Consider the following 13,479-nt stretch of genomic DNA (forward strand, 5'->3'; position numbering starts at 1 on the left):
ACTGTGACATTCTAAGGTCTTTATTTTAGCAGATTTTACCAATTTTAACTGAATATATTCTCAAAATCAAATGGAAGTGGGAGGGGAAAGAATTCAGAGGCTGACACAACAACTCAGTTTTTCCAGGGCTATTTGGAAGTTGCATCCCTTATTCTTTTCCATCTGCTCAGCAGATAGTGCTCCTTGCTAATGGACATTGTCAAGGGGAAGAGAAACTGCCTTAATGTGTAAATCTGACAAAGGTCAGTTTATGTTCCACGGCAGCTCCAGCCATACAGAGACCCAGTGCTAAGTGGATAGTCTTTGGCTCTTGGCAGTGAGTTGTGAGCTACAGACAGAGCACAGGATTAAAATGAACTTCAGTGTTCTGACACTGGAATTTGAGACCAAAGGTCAGTCTTTTCCTGCTGGATGCACTTGATGTGACAAAAGGTGCAACTCCATCCACACCCCCCTCTTCGGTGGGAGTGGAGCTGTGGTGGGAGCAGCCTGTGCTTTTCACACCAGTGTGAGCTCCCTGCTTTCAGCAGAGGCTGTGGAGAGCTGGCTGGGCAGAGGTGGGAGGCTGACAGTGGTATCCATTTCTAGTGCCATGACAACCAGTTCGAAAGCAATAATGGAGCGAAGGGGGTTTTTTTCGGCGTTCATCTGTCTCTGTTTAACTGGCTCCCTTTTATTGAGTTTGCCATCTGGTTTATCTTTCCACTCACAGCACAGCCGTGGACAGCACCGGCCTTAAAAGCACATCATTTGGTACCTCATTTTGACTGGATGATTTTGTTTTTAAGAGGAATTAGAAAAATGCTGGATCAAATGCTGGAAGGCAGAGAATGCCAGCTCTGTGTATTATTCCTGTTTGAATGCCTAGACTTAAGATTTACTACAGTTTCACTATTTACAGCATGATACTAATACCTAAAGTGCCCAAGAGGTTAAGCAACTCTGACAGTGGAGACTCTTCATGTGTTCTGTAATATGTCTATTCCTATGATTTAAACTGAGATAATTTGTTAAAAGGTCAGTGAGCTTCTCCTCCTCTCAGGCTGATTTGCTCCTTTCCACTGGAACCAGCTCTGTGTCTGAAGGGCCATGCAAGGAAAAATCTTTTGGAACACACGTTTTTTGCAGCGCCTTTCAATATAAAGATTGGACAAGCAGGATTTGGTTCTGGTGCTTTGAAAGGAGACAAGTCGGAAAGAGAGCTTCAAGTTCTCTCAATGCAAGTGTGGAGATTTTTTTGTTTTAATGATTTTAAACGTTTAAGCGTGAATGATTTTTTAATCTTCTGAGAGGAATGAGAGATGCCTGCTTTGTGTTCAGTCTGCTTCACCCAGTTATTTATCTTCTGCTGAAGTTTCATGCTGAATTTCTGAGGCCAAACATTTGCATTGCAACATTCTGTTCTCCCCGAGTGCCAGGTCAATTGCTGGGGTCATTTGTGCGCACTCAGTATTTAGCTGTCAGGTAAATGCACTTGCTTGGATAGAAAGGACATAAAAATGGGGAAAGGGAAGCATTTGCTCAGGTGTGCAAGTTGTTTTGTATTTTCTCACGTGAATATGCAATTTGCTTCCTTAGAATTGCCAGTGTGAGTTAAATCTTGGAAGGTGACTTGAATTTACAGTGAAGGAAATAGTAGAAATATGTGACCCCTTCAATGCTGCTTAGTGCCTCCTGTCACCTCACCCCAGGCCCCCACCCAAGCACAAGTTCACGGTACTTTTGGTCTGCAGGGCTCACTTAATTCAGCACAGGTCAATAACTTTTCAAAATTGCAGTCTAGGATCCTTGAAGCTGCTCAGAGGCTCCAGCGTGGCTGCACAGAAGGATCAGGGAACAGCTACAGTCTGTGCTGTGTTCATTCTGTGGGAATGGGTAGGGAGCAGACCTCTCTCCTTATCAGGACTCTGGTAATGGCCACCAAAATTAAACTGGCCTGGTTATTTCTGCCGTGGGAAGCTGAATCGTGGGTGGAGTTCACAGAGTAGTGTTCCTTTGCTGTGTCCTGTTCTCCAGGGTCCCTGTAGCTGAGTCCTGGGCCTGGCACTGCAGCTCAGTGAGTACAAGTTCTGCAGTTCTCAACTTCAGCTCAGGTAATTCATACACATTGAGGACGGGGCTCTGAGCCACCTGATTTAATTGAAGCTGTCTGATCATTGCAGGGAGCTGGACTAGGTGAGCTATCAAGGTCCCTTCCAACCCAAACCATTCTATGGTTCTATAAGCCATGGAAAGGTCATCCTTCCTTGATGATGCAAAATTAGAAAGCTGCTGAACATTGCTTGTACAATCTCTTGGTGCACAGCCAGGGCAGATTATCCCCCAGTGCTGCACTCTCTGCTCCCACTGCATCCCAACCTGCAAAAGCCTGCTGGGAGCAAAAAGCCCAGCTGCATTCTGAACTATCAAGTAACCAAACAATGAGTTGTTAAATCAGCTCTTTGGACTGACATGGGATCAAAGCAGAGTTCACGTACTGATCTGATGCCCCAGACTGTTCTATTAGCGTTTCAGGAATAAATACCTCAGGGTTTGTGTTGGTAGTTTTGGAGCAGATGAAGCAAACCAGTGGTTCAGCACTCTTTTTTATATCATCAGCAAGTTGATTTAAATTGAGTGCACAGAGTTGGCTGCATTCCCCTCATGAGTTGCATAAAAAGTTTGCTAAATCGAAGTGCTAGAGCTGTAAAATCCTGCTGAAGGGACTGTTTCCAAAGATCAGTGAGAGGAACAGTTAAACTGTTACCATGGCAGTGCCTGTGTGACTTTTTTCCTCTTGGCTTTATTTTAGTGACAGTAGTAAGGAGTTTTGCCTTACAGAAGGGAAAAAGCATTAAGACTCGGGAACATAAACCACATTCCCTTTGGTACTATGAGTTCTCTACCTCATAGACAAAATATGATCAGTGTGCAGAACAAATGGCAGGTGTAAAATATTTTTAGAAAAACCTTGGCGTGCAGTGCAGACATCCCTCAACCCCCATCCTTTACTCTGTCAGCTTCGGTTTGTTATAAACAACCTATAGCATCCATGGCTGCAGTTTTGGTGGAACTTGCTGTAGTTGACATTTGGTGATTTAGCACTTCAGAGGCCTGGGATCAGAGCTCCTTTGCTCTGAGTTTTGGGACACTCTTACATTTACAGTCTATCAGCCATGGAGCTCATTGTGCTGCATTCCTGGGTCCCCTTGGCTTCAGGATTACCAAGAGCAGGAAAGAAAAGATAACTCTGGGAATGTAAAGCCTTAATTATTGTTGTTTAGTGCTCCTGTGATCTACTCTGAGAATTTTTTATCAACTGGCTAATGCCTTTAAAACCAGGCCTGGAAATCTACCTTCTTTTCTTGGCAGAACATATTCATTCCCTGCTACACCCATAACCATGGCTTTTCTGCCTTCCACAGCATCCTCAGCAGGACTGAGTTCTGTGTTACTCCCTTTGTTCACCGCCTCTTGCCACTTGCTGTGCTGCTCCAGGCTTTCATGCTACTCCTCTCTTCACCCAGACTCCACTTCTGCCTGACCTCAGCTCTGAACCGGGCAGTGCTGGAGCTGCTGTGCCAGGGGAGACACTGCACTCGAGGCTCCAGCCAGAGAGGTGCCCTCTCCCAGCACCTCCTGGCCTCAGGTTTTGTTTGGCTTTACTTCAAAGACGCTGTGTAAAGAGCTTGGGAATGTCAGAACACAGGGAAGGGTTGCAGGAGGTGCTCTCAGTCCCAGGGAGTGGGGTGAATTTGCTGCTTGGGCAGCCTCAGTAATGCAACAGCCCAGGAGTTTTCAGCCACACCGATGGAAACCAGAGGTGGCAGGTAATAGAGGAGCATGGTGTCATAGATGATAGCTCAGGCACCCCACGGTCCAGAGCTGACTCTGGGCAGGTCACTGCCGTTTCCTCTGTTGTTTCCGCTTCTGTCTGCATTGGAATCCACTGTTAGTGTCAGACTTTCCCTGGCTGTTTGCTATAAGAAACTCCATCCAGTTTCTCTGTGCCACAGGAACATCCTCTGAGGTTGACCTGCCATTCCCTCCTTTTATTGTGTTTAGTCTCTGTGGCCTTGGAGCGTCTCCTTTGTCACACAGTTCTCTTAACCTGGATTAGGTGACCTTTGTGTTTTGAAACAAGGCATGCCTGTGAAAGTGAGGCACTGGGTTCTCATTGTCCATGGTATGTGGAGTCTGATTCATCCCAGTCAGAGCAGAAGGCCTCTGAAGCAGTGAAATCTCACATACTGACTATTGTGATTCTCTAAAAGAATGTCTATGGATGTTTCTGTAGATATGAAAGTATATATTCCTCCAGTAAAAATCATGTGAAAATTTTGTAACAGCTTACCCACTGAAGTTGCTGCTGGTCAAAATTAGATTTGCAAACAGATTTTGCAAACTAAAACAAATTCCCCTATGATTTTTGTTTGACCCTCATCCCACGTGCCAGCAGAGAGACAGGGCTGCTGGGCTCTGCCACAGCCGTGCTAAGAGATGTGAGTCTTCCACAGATCGACTGGGCAAGAGGAGATTTGGTGATTTTAAGCCTGTATTTGAGCCTTTAACTCCCTGCTGAGTCTCAGATGTTGTAGGTAACTGCTATGTCTTTTTGAAGCCCAGGGATGTGTCTTTCAGGGTTAACCAGGTACATACAGCACCTCTGCCACTCAGTGGAAGAGTGCAAAATTCCAATTACTGTTGAAAATATTAACACCTGGGGCAATTACCTACTTTGCAGGTATATGAATACTACATATTGAATTTCATGTTGTATTTATTAACTGCTTTGAGACATAGCTCGTATTTTACTTGAGAAAATTGCTATTTCATTTTTGAGTAATGGGTACGGATGTTCTGCTCTTTTGCCTTTAGATTGTTACAGTGCTGTCCTTAAAGATTCATTTCAGCATTGCTAAACCGAATCACTTGAGAAATTGTGATTCAGTCTTCCAAGAATATTTTAGAAATGATGAGGTAATCATAAATAATAATCCACCTCACATCACAATAATTTATCTTCTGGGTGTAGAGTTAAATAGATTTCAGAGTTTTCTTCTCTCCACAAGTCCACTAAGAACTTAGATTTATGTGAAAATTTAGGTCCTTAGGAAATCACAGTTTCCCTAGAACTGTCACTGCACAGGAAACAATATTGAAAGGATAGTGATGAACTCAGAAGTGCTGGCAATTAACCTCGGCTGCTTAATGGAATCAGATTTCTGAGCGACACAGAAGGACTGAGACCTGCTACCACCCTCCTGCCTGTGGGCCTTGCATGACAGATTTGACAGGCTGGTGGCAACAACTGCAGGCAACCACTTCAAATTAACTTGTATAAACTCATAAGGGACAGAAACAGTAAAGAGATCAACTGCATCTCCAACCTCTCTCTCCTGACCTGCAAGGAAGGTCTCCAGAACTGCTTCAAAAGACAATCCAAGTACTAAAATTCCTGACTCCAGGATAGAAAATCACATAGATATTTATTGCATATTACATTACGGTTTTTGCTACCACCAGACATTCCTAGGCAATAATTATTCCTATCTCCTATCTCTCTTACTCTCTCTTTGTGCCATAAATCACATCATCAGCTCTCCTCTGGCTAGCATCCTCCCTTTGATCAACAGGAACCAATTACCCTTCCTCTCAAATTGCCTAATTCATTAGTATAATGAAGTTTAACACAGAGCAACCATGCTCAACCTGTATTTAGCTCTAAGGTTATTGCTTCTATATCAGATCTGAAGCAGCCTGATATGCCTGCAATCGTGTGTAGTTTTTCTGAGTGTGCCCACTGACCTAATAAACGATGTTCATGTCCCCTGTCCCTGCCCTTGCCTCACCTTCATCTTGCCCTGTGCTCACTCTGACGCCTCTGCTGCAACTCCGGGCTTGTTCCTGCTGGGCTGAGGCTGCCAAGGAAGACACAGCCTCAAGGAGCTGCTGGGGGAGGTGCTCTACTGGCCCAGTTCGTGGGGGAAGCACAGGCATTGTGCACTGGAGCTGCCCTGTCTCCCAGTGCTGCCTGGCAGGGGCTGGTGGCAGGTAAGAGTAGCTGCTGGTGACACTGGAGAGCTGGTGGCAAGGCTGGCTGGATGATCATTTTGTTAGCGCTCATTTGGGGGTGATGAACTTCTGGAGGTCAGTAAAGTTGTCTTTAGTTTTTTTTTCTTGGCATCTCTAGGGTTTTAAGTATTCAGTGTTTAAAGTCTCTGACCTGCCCAAAGTGAGATACCAGAAGATCTGATTAAATTCAGCATCTGGATCTCATCTGTATACATCAGTCCTTTTTCCAGTGTTCTGCTCTACAATCTCTCTCCTATCTTGTTTAGTCCTTGAAATTTCTAGGTTTCTCCCTCCTGATTTTTCTTTTTTTTCCTTCAATGTCTCCCTTAAAACTTGCTTTTCTTAGTTTCCTTCCCAAACCAAGCTGTTCTCCCCTCCTGCTCATCTGAAGTCTGTGCCCCACCATGTGTAATTTGCAGTGTATTATCTGATGGGAGACTGTAATCTCTCCAGGGCAAGGCTGTGTCCTTCCCCAGCCCCACAGTTGCCTGTTTTACTCTATGAGGTTGAATAAGAAGGACAGAAAGAGAAGAGTACACAGACACTCCCACATAAACTGTGTTTTGTGATCTGCGTTCCAGAAACAAAAGCAGGAACAATTGTTACTAGTAACGTGGTTTATGCCATACCACTGAGGCTTGGGAAGAAGTAGATCCTTTAGGCAAAGAAACCTCCTTTACAAAACATTTGTGGAATGTATTTATCTAAAAATACAAGGGCTTATGTTAGAGAACAATGTTCCTCTGCTGACTTATAGTTAACTGTCAATGGCAACACAGGCCTAAACCCTTTTAGACCAGTGCTGCTGTTGTAATATTTTAACTTTATCCCTTTCCTTCTCTGCAGCACCCCTTTAAAGGCTGATTCCCTTGGCCTCTGCTGCTGCTGTGGGAAGAGTTCCACTCACTTGGCTCTCCCACTGTGGGAGGACCACAAAAGGAGGATGGATGGGGAGCAGAGGTAAAGGTTGGGGGTGAAACCTCAGGCATGCAGGACAGAATTCTGCCTTTAGAAAACTGAAACTTCCACTGAAACATCCCTCTGCATGTATGCTGGGGGTAATGTCTGGCTAATAATGCATTTTAGAATGCATTCTGGCCAGGGATCTCCAGTGGGTTGGACTTTTTGCTGCCTGCACAAAATGGGGTCTGCACATAAACATCTCGCTTGTGGAACTGGAGAACAAGTGCTGTGGAAGTGGAGATGACCATCAGCTCTGAGCTCAGCTTGGAGACGCCTCCCTCCAAAAGCCAGAGTGGTTACAGAGACAGAATTTTGACTTTGCCTCTTTTCCTGAGAGATCTGGGGCTGTCTAGCCCAGCCCTGCTGCTGGGGGCATTGCTGCGAGGTGGCAAGTGGCCCGCTAGAACAAAAGGCTCATTCTGCCTGTGGCCAGACTCTTGCACTGCCCGGCTCCCAGTTGCTTTTTGGAAAGAGCAGTGTTGGAGTGCCCAGCTTGAGCCCTCCTGTGGGGCACTGTCATTTTGGATATTTTGGTTTTTTGTCATGTATAAGATATCTGTGTTATTTGCAAGCAGTTAGTCATCTGCTAGCCAGAATGGGTTTGTTTCCCTTGAGGATATTTAGGATCACATAACTCTTACTGGCAGAGGGGAAAACGTCTGAAGATGTTGGGATTAGTCATTTAACTGCTGCAGTTATCTTCATCCAGAGCCTTTTCTTTCATCCCCGGTTAGAGCTGCTGAACTTGAGGGTTGTATCTGATCTCCAGCCTTTCCCAGAATGACATTTACCTGGGCAGGATGGAAGACAAAGAGGAGCCCAGGCTGTACAACCTCCATCCAATTATTTCTTTCTTTACTTGTTTTTCTTTGTTTTGTTTTGTTTTGTTTTCATAACAACTTGATAAATCATGCAGTGGAGAGCTGGGAATGGGAGCATATGACCTGCTCTCCTACTCCTGCCTTCCAGCAGCAGTTCTGGTTTGTCGGGGCTCCCATTCCCCATCAGAACGTGGTGTAACCCCATTTCTGTGTCTTGGAGAGGAGCTCTAAGGTTTCCTCCTTGCCTGAGAGCTCTGGCTGACCGCGGGCTATGATAGCACTGCTGTTGGAAAGCACCTCCTAATCACCCAAAGGGTTTTATCCTCAGAAAATCCCCCTGTGGCATTGCTTCCCCTGACAGAGGTGAGCCCTGGACTTTGGCACCACATTGGCCTTTTTCCCCTGTGAAATGCACATTCCCTCCCACAGCAGGGGAAAGGGAAAGTATGATATGCTTTCCATCCATTCAACATCCTGTGCTTGGTTGGAATGTGCTTAAACTGGGGACAGCTGGTTATGGGGTGTTTTCAAGGGAGCTGATGTTGAGTAGGACTAAACAGCAGTGACTGTCCCTGTAGACAGGGGTGCAAATCCTCTCTGCCGGGGATCACTTGGGCTGTGCCCACAGTGAGGATGTTGATGGCTGTTGTCCAACACTCAGCGGCATCCCAGCAGTACAGGGACAAGCCAATTAAGACAAATATGAAGGAAAATTAGACATTGGTCACTGTTACTTACAACTCTTTGAGGTCCTTTTAGAAATAGATCCCAAAGGGCCACCAAACCCCAACGGATTTACCCTGATGGTCCCTCTGTGGTGCCGTAAGCCTGGGGTGAGGGGTCTGTGTCTCGCTCAGCTGCTTTAAGTGTTGTTTGCATTCACAAAGGTCAGGTGCTGGGAGGCCACTTGCAGAGCAAATGCCTTTGCTGTGCACCTTGTCCTCGTGAGCTGGAAGAACCTGAAGGACTGGTGAAATGGGGTCCTGCAGCCAGCTCCTGGCAGGATTCACTTGGAGATTGTTCTTTCCTCAGTCCTTCCAGAAATGAAGTAACGTTTGCTGGGAGGTGCCTTCCCCCGTGGCAACTGGCCCACGAGGATGTGCTGAGGCACGGCTGGGGCTGGGATGCGCTAAAAATAAAAGTGACAAGTGTAAACATTGCCTTTTGTCGGGGTGGAAGGGTGTCTGCAGAGAGGTGCCAGGGGCGGCGAACGGCTGCAGGTGGCAGAGCAGAGAGGGGCACACGCTCTCTTCCTCAGGCTCCTTTTGGGATTTTTCACAAAGCACTTATTTAAAATTCTAGCATCTTCACACGTTAAAATTGCAGCTTTCCCCTCATCGTGTCGCGGTAGCCACGTTTCACCAGGTCGGGGAAGAGACCGCAAAGGGGAAAACAAGGAAATGAACAGGAAAAACCTACGGAAGGAGAAATGCCTCCACCTCCTCCCTCCCCTGCAGGGCTCTCTTCTTCGTTTCGTTTTCTTTCTAAGCCCTAAAAGCGAATACATAGTATTCCTACCAATAAAACTAATTTTCCTAATAATAAATAAAAATAAACTAAAATTCCTAATAATAGAATTAGGAAGGAGGTGGCCCGCGCCCCCTGGGGAAGGCACAGGGGACAGGACAAGGTGACACGGCGAGTGCCACGTCGACTCCTGCCCGTGGCTGTCGGCAGAGGCGGCCACTGAGAGCACCGCGTGTCCCCGAGCGCTGGCGGCTGCCGGGCTCCCACACCGGCAGCTGATGAGCCACGTGAGCATCTCCTCCTCCTCCTCCTCCTCCTCCTCCTTTACCACACAAACTTTCTCTGTGTGCGTGTGGACCTACGGGCTCTGGGGTGGTGTCGGAAATAGGCTCCCCCAGGTGAATGAGCAGCGCCCACCCAAGCACCTACAAACCAAACAAAAACGTGCTTTCCCCCACCTCACTGACTGGGGTTTTTTTTGGTTTGTTTTGTTGCGTTTGGTTTTTTTTTGGCTGGTTGGTTGGTTTTTTTGTCAGCAGCAGGATCAAGGAAAAGAGCTTTTATTTCTGTCTCCAGCCATCCCCCATGTGCTGCTCCAGCAGGGAGGGATAAAATTGTTGTGTTTGAAGGCACTTCTGCTCCAGCGTGTAAAGTTACTCAGCATTTACAGGTCCTGGTCTTGAGAGATATTTTTATTCTGTGCCTATTTTGGTGTGCCTGAGAGTGACGTGTTGTGGATGCTTCCAGTTAACAGTGCCTGAATGTAAACAATGCTTTACTCTTATTTACAAATCAAGAAAAAAAATTGTATTATTATTATTAATAATAATAATAATAATGATGTTTACAAAAACGTATTAATGTTCTGATTTTCTTTATGCAGAAGTGAAAGTACCTGAACTCCAGGGCAGGGAGGGTTTGGTGAGCAGAAGGGGTAGGAGCCTGGCTGCATTAACACTTTGTTTATATAACACAAGTAGGAGCCTGTGTTATATAAACAAAGTGCTGGTTTTGAAAGCAGACCTAGAAGAGTCTGAACTGCATTTATTTAGGCCAGAAACCCATCTGCACCTACCAGTAATGGATTCACAGAGCAATTTTGTGTTTGCTCAGCTCACAGGCCGGCGGGTTTTACATATGTTACATGATTTGCCCCAATCAATACAGAACGTGGACATGTGTTCACATCTGGAACATGTGAGTCATGAAGGCAGGGATTGAACAGTGATCTTGCCAGCACCTGGCACTGTCTGGATTTCAGGGTAAAAATATATATTTTTTTAATTTGTTCATTTTTAATGAGCTGTTAGATTTCTGAGGCGCAGAGTGGCAGTGCCCATTTCATTGCACAACCCCTGCAGGATGCAGCTCTACCACAGAGCAAAGCTGAGAGCTGCCTCCCTCACCTGGCTGGCCAAGAAGAAAAACTCCAAATTCCATGTGAATGTAGCACAGGACAAGGATCACAACACTAGATCAAGGGTCTGCCCCTGCTCACAGCACTGCCAAGGACATAGCAATGCATTTTAATTCTGGCTATGGAAGTAGGGAAAAGAAAGCTTTATCAACAAAGAAAAACATAGTTCTTTATATGGAAAATATGAAATAGAAGCAAACCCCAAGGCTGTACCTAGAAACACCTTTCTGAGCCCTTCAGGGTGCCCATAGCTCTTCTTTCTGGTTACCTGTCCATCTCTCACAGCTTTCAGAAGCTCCAGAAATCCCCCATCTTTCCAGACACAGTTCTGGAAGCAGCAGTTTTTCCATGATGCTGGAGAGCACTTGCAGAGCTTCATCTCTGAGGGTTGGGCCAGAGCATTTGCCCCAGAATGTGATTTAAAGCCCTGTGCTCAGCCAGCAAAACCCAGGGCCTGATTTGGCAATACTATCCCTTGAGCAGACTGGTGAGAAAAGTGGAGGCCAGGAACTTCAGTTGTATGACCTTGTAATGCCGAGAGGCTCAAGCCTGTGACAAAAATCTTGCTGGTCAAGGCAATTGCTAAAAAAGGAAAAAAAAAAAAAACCACCCCAACCAACCAAACCTGTCATTTGTCAGACTGCTAACTAAATAACCTGTAAGCTGCAATAATTCTGCAAAAGATGCTCTCAGGAGTGTTTTTTACTGTGAAAGTGGTTATAAATAATAATAAAGAAATGCATCTGGGTGTACTTTACAAAGCAAGTAAAAAATTTCTTCCTCTTCAAGCCCATGGTCTGTGAATAATTCGTGAACAAGAGGAGCAGCTCCATCTATCTTACACAGTGTTTGTTACAAATCATTTGCTCATGTGTTAATCTTCCTGTCAGGGCAGGAGCTGCAAATCCTCCTCCTTTTTTTTTTTTCTTTTTTTTTTTTTTTTCTGCTGAAAAACTTCTATAGATAAACATGAAAAATTGATTGATAAGTAAAAGATGCAGGGGTGCATCCTGGGGATGAATGTGCTCCTGGAGCCTGCGGTGGAGGGGCTGTGACAGCCTTAACGAGGCAGCTGGTGGAGGATTTCTGGCTGGCACACAGTGCTGAGCCACAAGGGCTAATAATTTTGTAGGAAAACAAAAGCCAAGCCAAAAAAAAAACCATCTTCAAAACCTGCTTCCCTCCCAGGACTCCTGCAGCGAGCAAACAGCCACGACCCTACAGAAATGCGTCAGAGCATCTCAACTCGAGAAAACTCTTTTAGAGCTCTCAAGAGTCCCTAGGTGGCAACACTGCTCCTCCAGACCCTCCTGGGAGCCTTGTCCTGCATGAGAGCTCCAGCCCCATGGAGGTTGGAGGTTCTGTGGCTGAGAGAGACCTTAAACTTTCATTCACAAAGAACACAGAGGAAAAGAGTATTTGTTTAATGCTGGCGGTGACAAAGGAAAAGTGTAAACCGGTGATTGCTGGAAGGCCCTGCCATCTGAAGCCAAACTAAAAGAATGACCAAAAAACGCCAACAATTTATTTATTTAAAAGAAATAACAGGAATTTAAAGACAATTTTGTGACGCTGGGAGATGTGACTTTCGATTCCTAAATGCTTTGGTTTGTCACACCTGGTATTTCAGGGGAAAAGAACCATCCGAGACCCAACAGATAAAAAGATTTTGGAGTAAGTCCTGTTGATAACACCTGTTAGATTAGTAGATCTGAGAAGGCCACTAACTTTTCCCCTTTAATCTATATTTATTTTCTGCTGACTCTCTGTGCTCAGTGACTGCTCCATCACCAAAATCCAAACCTCCCAATAAAAGTAGCAATTCCATTATGTCAGAGATCAGATACTTTCACCCACCTCTTGATGAGGTGACCTTTAGAGCTTGCTAGCACAGTAAAATTGAGGATTGCAAACATTATAACCAAATACACAATTTGAATTTCATCCCAGGTTAATTACCTGAGTCATCCACATCTGTTAGCGACAATAAATTACAGCAGAAATGCAGAATTTAGTTGCAATTCTACTGCAATACTCACTTTTTGGTTGATCTGCTGGTCGAGTATTATCCACTGAAGAGGTTCATGAATAATTTTGAATAACTGGACCAATATCTTTAGAAACTGCAACTTGCAAACAGGGAGAGAGAAAGTCTCAAATAAATGATATATTGCGGCTTTTCCCTGCAGCTCTGGAAACGGACTTAATTGCCTTAATTGCCTTATCACACTCCCTACCAGATCTTTTTTTTCCCCCTGAAAAACCTAAAATCTCTCCTCCTGTTCTGCTAACAAGACAACGATGAGATCAGTGAAGCAGGACCCAGCTGCCCAGCTTGGCAGGGCGGTGCTGCTTCCCACTTGGTGAAATTAATTCTTTTATTAAGGAATAATACAAATCATGCAGCCGGGTGTCTGTGAAACAGTTAAAGGGACCAGGGCGAGGCCGGTCCAGCCTCAGCAGGAGGATGCTTCTCTTTCAGACGCGGATGAGGCGGGTGCGTGCGCGCTCGGTGCCCCGCCGATGTCACCGCCGATGTCACCGCCGATGTCGCGACGCTACGCGCCATCTCGTGTCGGGCGCCGGGAGCGGCTGGAGCCTCCCGTCCCCATTTCCAGCCACCTGACGTCATGGCAGTGCTGAGAGATAAGGACTGCTCTTTCTTTCTTTTTTTTTTTTCTTTTTTTTCTTTTTTTTTTTTAATTTGCTCTCCAATATTGCCAAAGTAGGAAGCTGAGACCGTGTGAGGAAGACCTG

The sequence above is a fragment of the Chamaea fasciata genome, unplaced genomic scaffold (assembly GCF_029207755.1).
Source record: "Chamaea fasciata isolate MVZ Bird 193981 ecotype frontalis unplaced genomic scaffold, bChaFas1.0.hap1 SCAF_19, whole genome shotgun sequence".
NCBI lineage: Eukaryota > Metazoa > Chordata > Aves > Passeriformes > Sylviidae > Chamaea > Chamaea fasciata.